The sequence below is a fragment of the Mytilus galloprovincialis genome, chromosome 10 (assembly GCF_965363235.1).
Source record: "Mytilus galloprovincialis chromosome 10, xbMytGall1.hap1.1, whole genome shotgun sequence".
Lineage (NCBI taxonomy): Eukaryota > Metazoa > Mollusca > Bivalvia > Mytilida > Mytilidae > Mytilus > Mytilus galloprovincialis.
In genome coordinates, this window is record NC_134847.1 from 28053642 (window position 1) to 28062924 (window position 9283).

Here is a 9283-nt window from a genome sequence, read left to right on the forward strand (position 1 = left end):
TTAAACATCAGACTGGCAATTTCATATAGACAGCTGTTGCAAATAGGACTTTGTTTAAACACTTCTTGCTCATATATTTGTTAACTAATGTTTCATGTATGGTCAGAGATGATATTTTCGATACAATATATCTAAACTAGCAATATAAGGCAAAAATTGTGAATTTTAATTGATAAATAGTAGGGAAGACAACCCGGGTAAGATTTACTACTCGTTGGATTAACCGAGCGATACTCGAGTACTCGCTCGGTAAAACATTTATAAAATAGAAACACACAATTATATCCACTTATTTTATATGTTGGGTGTTTGGTTTTACACCTTTGACATTTTTACCTAGAACGAAATAATAGTTAAAGGAATTTATACCATAATTGATAGCTTATCAAAAAAATTACCACATGTAATAATTGTGTAAACTGGCAATAATCTAATCAAGTAATTAATAAATAGCTATAGAAAAATTATTACTCAAACAACAGTGTTATGGAACTTTCAAAAATCACATTTAAATGATCAACATAGGGGTGATGATTAGAATTCACTGATGACTATAATCCTTTTCAAAGGGTCGATAATGGATGCCATGACTTTATTTTTTTCAAAAATATTATTTCGTCATTTGTTTCTGGGGCGTGGCGATTTCTCAAATTTGTTAGGTACCTAATAGTCTTAGGTGCTTATGAAAATGTATGCTCTGACGATACAGAGGTGGTGGATGTACTAAGAAAAGATGCTCTTGTTCATAACTTACCTATGTTTGGAGGAATTGTAAGTGACAGTTTAACGCAAATATTTTGAATCGTTTTTTAATTTTATTCATTTTGATTTATATCTTATTTCACGGAAGGCGCTCTCAATACAAATATATATATATATATTCTTTAATTTTAAGAAAGCAATATTCTAACAGGAAACCGATTAGTCGAGTATCGTTTTGATTATCGATACTCGGTACCACCGAGCGATACTCGAGAACTCGAGTACTCTTTGGTATTCCTAATAAATAGGCATACAGTAGGATTTGGAGTGAAGACAGAGACAGGATTATATAATGTATATAATCTTGAATCTTGAATGTTGGAATGTTAGTATTCTGAAACGCTTTAAATTTGATATCAGAATAGTTCCAATTCAAACGAGATTAAGATATTTCATGTCAGAATAACATGCTTACAGGCTATGCTGATAAAAAATAAAGTCTTGTTTTCAAATTCTTTAAAAATTATAACAGGGGTGAGGTATAAAATGTAGTGTAAAAGAAAAGTAAGACTATATGCAGTGATTTCTGTTAGGCTCTGATTCTGAAAAATACGTTTAATTTGTTGTGAGACAAAATTATTTTCAAGTTTATCAATTTGAATAAATGGCAGTAGAGGCTACACTTTATAAATATCGCTGTTTCACGAACCACGTCTTTTTCGGGGAACTCTATAATATTCATAGATATTTTGTTTTGTTAAAGTACTGGTATCCAGATATAATCTCTATGTTTCATCTGATAGATACATAACTTTAGAAAGTTACCGGTATACATGCAGATGGATATCGACAAACTTTTATTCTGATGGAATCCCAGAGTTGAAGTATGGGTAGTACAGAATGTTAGCAAACGTCTTAGAAGTAAAGGACATATAAATGTTGAAAATATGCCGCACAGTATTATGGCCATTTGTTTAGACCTTTGAATAAAATAAAAGTACATATCAACTTGTAATTCTAGGATATGTTTTCTTACGAAACTTCATATTTAAGGTGGCACAGTTTATCCGTAAAGAGACTTCTTATGTGAAATTGCTCTTGTCTATATTTACAAACCGTCATCATTAAAAAATATCGAAGTGGAAAAATCAGTGTCGTTCAATTTATCTTTACAGGAGTGATGTCAATTTGAAATGTAAGTTCAATGTTTAAAAGAACCTAACAAATTAATATAATACCACATTTCCTATAGTATGGCTTTAATGTTTTTACCATGTCTATCCGTTTGTCTGTTCCTTCGTTCAACTCGTATTTCCATCACACTTTTCTGAGAGACAATGACGTCATATTAGTTCAGTAACTCGACATGCATGAAGTAAAACGTGTTATTTTTAGAATGCGTTGGATGCCTTTTTTGTTTGTTTTCTTATACTTTGCATTTTCAATTAGTTCAATGAACGGCAGCATTTTTATCAAATTTTTTCAGTACTACAAAAAAGAATAAGTTGTAATTGTCGACAGCTTGAAAGTAATGATGTGTAAGTCGTACGTTTATACTTTTTACACATCTTCTTCTTGTGTTCCAATTCTTTGAAATAAGAATGGAGGTATGCTTAGAATGACAACACATTTTGTGTAAATTATTGACCTTTTACAGATATGATATGTGCATCGGCGATGGTAACATGTATTAGAACACTGTTCTTTCATTGATTCATTGATTCATTATTTTCATAAAACATTAACAAATATACTTTGAAAATAATCCATGTTGCTGCTATATTCTTTCTGTATTATAGTTTTATTTCGATGACATTTTTAAAAACATATAACTTTAAATGCACGATATAAAATTCTATTAGTTTGAGTCCGTATACATTCTTTAATGACTTTGAACACAATTTTTCTTGTAAACACGAAAAACCTACATCAGCCTGGAAATGTCACTGCGGATCTCATATTTGTGTGAAAATCAAAACGACTTTGAAGAAATAGTGTTTATAACATACGAAAGCTCCCTTGAAGCTATGACTTGACTAGCAGATCAAATAACACCATAATCGTTAACTGGAATAGCGTTTTATCCTTGAAGTACGACAGTATAAGACAGTATTATTGTACTGATTAATTTAGATATTGCTTTTACTAGTTATATGTAGAATTGGTAATCTAACACAGTTTTGCTACTCGGAATCCTGTAATTTACAACCATTGCAATCTCCGTGTTTTGCAGTTTCCCATCTGGATCTGTTGATATTGCTGGATTTATATAACAAGATACAAGGGAGGTTATTATAACAACATCACATAAAGTTGAAAATTACCACAGTGAACCCCACAAAAATAAGAGGTAAACTAAATCGCTCCGAAATGGTGAGCAGGTTCTGTTCTTGGTTTTTCTGTCAGCGTAAATTCTGGTTTTATATCTCACACGGCCAAGGTCATTTGTACATAAATTAAACATGTATTGAATTATACTTGCATGTTGTCTATTCTACAAATATATTCATATAGTGAAGTTTATTTTACATAGATATAAAAATATCATTTCACAAATCCTATGACATCTAAAAATCAATTAAAGAATAATTGAAAGTCATTTCACACCAACTACTTATGGTTTACTAAAATTACTAATGGTGTCAAATCACAGTTTTCTTCATACCAATCTAATAAAAATTCAAAACGTGGCCTTGACCTTTGACCTTGATTTCTTTTCTAAGTAATAACGAAAGGACCTCAAATAAAAAGACTATATGTTTATACGGCTTACGGTTGATGAGTTAGAAAACAATAACGACAATTGTTTTTGATAGCATAAATATTTAGAAGATGTAACGAACAAATAAGAAAAAGATAATTGAAGTCATCTTTTGTAGTTACGAAGTAGATACAATAACAAGAAAAGCAGTGTGAAGGGAGATAACTCTTTCAATGAAAAAGGCGTAGTTTTCAAAGCGCAATGACTGTTCTATACACTATCCAGAATATTAAAGCGAAGTCTTGCGAAAAAAAAAATGATCAGAACAAATACAAAAGGTTTTTTTTACAGAAAATTGAAAAGACTTAATAATCAGAACAGATGCTATTGGTATAATAAAAGAAATATTAAAAAGTAATGTGAAAAAAATCCCCAGTAAATGACTTTCGTTTGTTTTTCAGACATGGTCGCTTTATTAAAAGAACAAGAAAACTTTTTAAGGAACGCGATTTTGACAGTCGATCATTCAAAAGAGGCTTTACAGGATTTAATAGAAAAACACCTGCAAAACAGCCATCAATCTTTTGAAGATTTTATTAACCAGAATCAACATGAAATATACCATCTATATTATGATTCAAAATGTTGTCAATGTGAACCAGGATCTTTTCGAAAAAAGAAAAGAATTTTATTGGCGTTTCATATGGAACTTCTTTTTGATAAGAAAAGACAATTGCCAGTTCACAAAGTTACAAGATGCAGCGACTTTTGTTGCAGTTATGCCAAACCCAATGTCACTACAGCAATATTAGATTTATCATTAGCGAGAAGTCTTCTTGTGAATTGCTGCATAGGCGTGTTTTGGTTCAGTTGTTTGTCTTTTAAAGGCGTTACGTTTGAGCAATTTCTTAACTCAAACAATCATATTATATATCATCTGTGGAGGAACAATGACAAATGTTGTAAGTGTCAACCTGACTTCAGTTTTCCTAGTGAGGTTCCTCTAATTACGGAGAGTGAATGGCAACACTTGTTTAGATCCACTTTGACGCCTTGCAGTGAAGACTGTGGAAGGCTTGAGAATGGATCAATCAGTATGTGTTCTGTTGAAGCCACAAAAAATGTTTCTGAGCAGCAATTAGGATTAGAACTTCAAAAAATTATTCTCCAGTACTGCTGTTCTACAAGAATATCAGTAGACAAATTAGCAGAACTGAGAAATTTGACTTTTGGTCACATGAAAAAAGCAAGAATTCCATGTGCCGAATTCGACAACATTATAAGCGAGGCTGGAGATGCTATACTTGATATCGCCAATGTTTGTGGAAAGGAACATGATTTTAGACGGATGCTTCAAGATCTTCACGATAAACCACTAGATACAAGAATGTTTTGTCAGTATGAGAAGACTCTTTTACAAACCATTAGCAACTATGAGGTATTATATAATGTAGATGTTATGAATAAACGTTGGTTCGATTGAAAGATACTACGAACCCAGAGAGTGACAGGTATCATGGAAACACTTCAAAGCCTATCCGTTGTATATTGTTGAGACGTCTATTCAAAACCAGTTATATCAATAATAGGCCCTTTTATCGATGATTTCAAATGATCACCTTATCATCTTAAATAATTCAAGAGAAACAACAAAAATGTGAAGTATACAGGCACTGGATTTAAATCATAATGCTAATATATTTTAAATTTTAGCATGACTTTCTTCAAACGCTTTGAGTACACACCCGTGGTAAAATATGAAAATATTGTTTAGGCTGTTTCGATCGTACATCCACGTCATATTTTTTTAATATGAGCTATCCGACGTCAGACAACGATGACGAAAGAATATGATCGTTTTACGGGAAACCGAAAATCATCACATTTAAACGTCAACAAACTATACTAAAATGTGTCATAAGCCATTTGTTTTATACATATAAGTAAAATTATCATTTAAATCCATCCAAACCTATCCAAATACGTATTTGTAAACAGTTTTAGCATGTTACTATTTTCCATTAGAAAAGAAATAATTGTTGTGTTCTTAAATTTTATACTTATTTACCACGGGTTTGCCCTTTATGCCGAAGTTTTACCTCTCGCTGTCGCTCTTTGTATTTAGGATAACAGGCCAACCCATGGTAAATTAGTATAAATTCAAGCCCCCATGATCGAATTATTTCTTAAAACAACATCTCATGCACTTTCCGTATATTGTACTAAATTTTCGATAGAATTATTTTGAATCTATTTTAAATTTTCTCAGTAATTTTCAAAATAAGTCATATTCGAACTAATTTCCAAGTATATATAGTACGAATGCCACCGATTTTACTTTACAAGAAACCTTAGCCTAGTCATATCAACATTTACTGTCATAGTTATTTAACAATACGCGAATTAATAAGGATATGTATTTATACAGGTGAAACCATCCAATATTCATTCACAAAAAAAAGAATACTTTTACGAATAAGCCATATTCAAACCAAAGATAAACGGGAAATTTTGTTCTTATAAAATATCAACAATACCACATGAAATTAAAAAAGAATAATGTGTTAGAAAAGGGCAACAAGGAATCAATTGGATTATGATATTGTCGTCAGTTTAAAAACAACGATATTGATTTTTTTCATGCAAGCAGTCGTTATCTTGGTCTAACATTTTTTTATATTTCATATTAAGGTCTTGTAGTTCTCTCACCAGAACAATCCAAAATATCTTTGATGCATGTACAGTCGGTCTGAAAATTAAAGCAAATAATGAATGTCTTTAGTTCCAATTATTTTTTTATGAAATCGAAGAAGACTTATTATCCCTTATTTGTGCTCTTTGCTACATTCACACCGACACAATTTTAACAAATCAATTGCAGGATATCATAGCAGAAAACGAAGTGCTTAAAGATGGAATAGAGTCACTAAAAATTTCAAATGTGGAAATGAAACAAAAGATAGAAGATTTGTATAATTTACATACAGGTATATTTTGTTAATTATTTTGTTTTGTAACTTGCAATTTGTTTTATGTCATTATGGATACAATATTTTTCATAATCAATTTTTGCAAGTCACTTTTTGTCAAAGAACAAACAGTGTCAGCAAAATAGAATAAACAACCTTAACCACCAATGTTTTATACCTTGAATTACTAAAACCATAATGTATTTTATTTCTAATTTTGATTTACATATTTTTGATATACTTTTTAAAACTATCTAATCATAAATCAAAGCTTGAAAATAATTGTCAATAATCTAAAGTTCTTAAACAATTGTCTTCAATTGTTTGGTCTAAAGGAATTAGAATTCTGTTGTTTTGTTATTGACATGTGATGTGTGCAAGAAAATATTACATTTTACATTGACGAATAGATTTGTTAAAATTGTATTTATATTGTGTAATATTGTAGGGTATTTAGTAGTATATGTGCATTTCAAACAAAGGAAACTCTCCATCATTGTAGACGAGAAAATACCGTGACAAAATTTTCTATTTTGTTGATCTTGTACTACAGAATTTTTTGTCGGTTTAATTTTTCTCTATCTTTCTTAGTTTTTGCTCAAAACACAAAATGGGGAAAAAACTTCCTTGAAGAGTGACAGTTTACTAACTATATATCAGCAACATTTTACTTTTTAATAGATATTACCTTGCTAATAATTTTTTGAGATTAAAGTGTTTATCGTTCTGTTTCAACTTAAATCATATATGGCATTATCGAAAAAAATATTTCTCTCAAAATATCATAGTTTTTATGATATTAGGAAAAAATGAACAACAAGAATGTGTCCAAAGTACTCGGATGCCCCACTTGCACTATCATTTTCAATGTTCAATGGACCGTAAAATTGGGTAAAAATCTAATTTGGCATTCCAAATAGAAAGATCATATCTTAAGGAACATATGTACTAAGTTTCAAATTGATAGGACTTCAGCTTCATCAAAAACTCTAACCTGAAGCGGGACGAAACGACGAACGGACGCACAGACGAACGAACGAACGGACGGACGGACGCACAGACCAGAAAACATAATGCCCCTCTACTATCGTAGGTGGGGCATAAAAATGTTAAATTTGTCATTGATGAGCAATTACTCTTTCAGGAGTCAACTGACCATTTTAGTCATGTTGACTCATTTGTAGATCTTACTTTGCTGAACATTATTGCTGTTAACAGTGTAACAATATTCAAGATAATAACAAAAAATTTCTGATAATAACCAATTCAGAGACAGCCATCCAACTAAAGAGTGTCTGCTTTATTTTAGAACTGATGAATCCTAAACTAATGAACAGTTTTACCTCTTTTCATATTTGCTTTAAAAGCTTTAAATTTTGTTACCGAGATAAAAACCAAAAACTGCATTTTAGTCCAAGGTTCTATTTTGAGCTATTGTAGCATTCTTGGCAAGTTGGTGGTTGATCATCGGAGACATTTTTTAAAACTAGTTACCCTTAGTATATTTACATGTAGATTACGTTTGCTTTAATTGAGCCCAGTAGTTCTTAGAGTAGAAATTTTTTGTGAAAGATTTAAAAGAAATTACGAAAACTTTTTTCATAGACAATTGACTATTTTGGTTATGTTGATTTTTTTGGAGATCTTACTTTACTGAACAACTATGGTCTTTACAGTTTATTTCTATTTATTATAATATTCAAGATTATAATAAAAAACACAATTGTCTTAAAATTAACAATCAAGGGGCAGCAATCCAACATTTGGTTGTCTGATGCGTCTGCACATTTCAGGGTAGATAGATCTTCACCTGATGAAAATGTTCACCATATGTCAGATTTGCTCTAAATGCATTCGTTTCAGAGATATATGCAAAAAACTGCTTTTTACCCCCATGTGATTAGCCATGGCAGTCATCTTTTTTGATGGAGGTGGTCATCAGATACATTATTTTATCTAGATACCCTAATGATGATTTATGCCATGTTTGGTTCAATTTGGCGTACTTGTTTACGGAGGAGAATATTTTTGTAAAAGTTAACGAACGATGACGAAGGACGACAAACGCCAAGGATTGAGAAAAGCTCACTTGGATCTTTTGGGCCGGGTGAGCTAAAAGAAGATGTGTTGTGATTGGCGATGAGACAACTCTCACAAGAGACCAAATGACAGAAATTAACAGCTGAAGGTCATCGTATGGCCTTCAACAATGAGGAGCGTTAATAATTACTCAAATGTTAAACAATTCAAACGAGATAATTAGGGGCCGTATTAATGCACAAAAATGAGTAGTAGGGTATTAAATGTGAAAAAGTTTGGCGCAAATACAAAGTTTCAATCCTTGTTTCTGTGATGAGTTTATTTCCAAGCTTTCAAAACATTTTCCCTATCTTTTGCAAATTGGAGTTGGTGATTGACAATAGTCTCCTTAAAATACCGATTATTTTATAGTTTGTGTTATCTTTCTTTCATGAAAAAAAAATATTTTTCATACGGTTCAATATGTTGTATTAAGAATGCATTGTAGTTTCTACGTGTTCACGATCACTTACGATCACTTTAGATTTTGTTGCAAAAATATTTTTTCGCTCACCTGACCTGAAAGGTCAAGTGAGCTTTTCTCATCACTCGGCGTCCGTCGTCCGTTTTCCGTCGTTAACTTTTACAAAAATCTTCTCCTCTGAAACTGATGGGCCAAATTTAACTAAACTTGGCTGCAATCATTATTGGGGTATGCAGATTTCCGATGACCCTGTCTACCAACCAAGATTGCCACTAAGGATAAAAATAGAACATAGTCGTAAAATGTAGATTTTGGCTTATATCTCTGAAAACAAAGCATTTAATGCAAATCTGACATAGGGGTAAAAAATTTTATCACGTCAAGATCTATCTTCCCTGATTTTTTTAA